The sequence below is a fragment of the Propithecus coquereli genome, unplaced genomic scaffold (genome assembly GCF_000956105.1).
Source record: "Propithecus coquereli isolate 6110/MARCELLA unplaced genomic scaffold, Pcoq_1.0 Scaffold717, whole genome shotgun sequence".
In the NCBI taxonomy this organism is placed as follows: Eukaryota; Metazoa; Chordata; class Mammalia; order Primates; family Indriidae; genus Propithecus; species Propithecus coquereli.
This window is the reverse complement of record NW_012153252.1, coordinates 481,483-482,006: the sequence shown is the minus strand read 5'-3', so window position 1 is coordinate 482,006 and position 524 is coordinate 481,483.

Here is a 524-nt window from a genome sequence, read left to right as displayed (position 1 = left end):
GCCTTTTGGATTGAGAAGGAGCTGGTGTTTGGGACCTTCTCCTTGTTGGCCTTTATGGTTTCTTTGGTGCCCTAGGGAGTGGTGGACAAAACAGGGAATAATTATTGTTCATCAAATGTTTATTAGTACCCATAGTACTAATAATTAGGCATGAAAGCATCTTTGAATACTTAAAATTTTGCTCAAATTGGGTTTGCTCATTCAGTAGAATAGAAATTGTAAGAGAGGGTAATGAATCCTTTTCTTTATAAAAAGGAATAATTTGGACATGGGCAGAGCCTGATTTTGAAAGATTTAAATTAGACTTCAGAAAGCAGCGTAAGTAGAAGTTCAGTGGGATCACCCATGTTCCTGGGCCACAGTGAACTCCAGAGCATTAGAGAGTAGCCTCCAGTGGTTTGTCCCTATACACAAACAGGTGAGAAAAGTATCAAAAAATGTTACCCACATATGGAAAGTACTTTGAAAAGTTAAACACTGTATTTTGGATGAATTTGTGGGTATTTCTTTTATTATTATGCTTC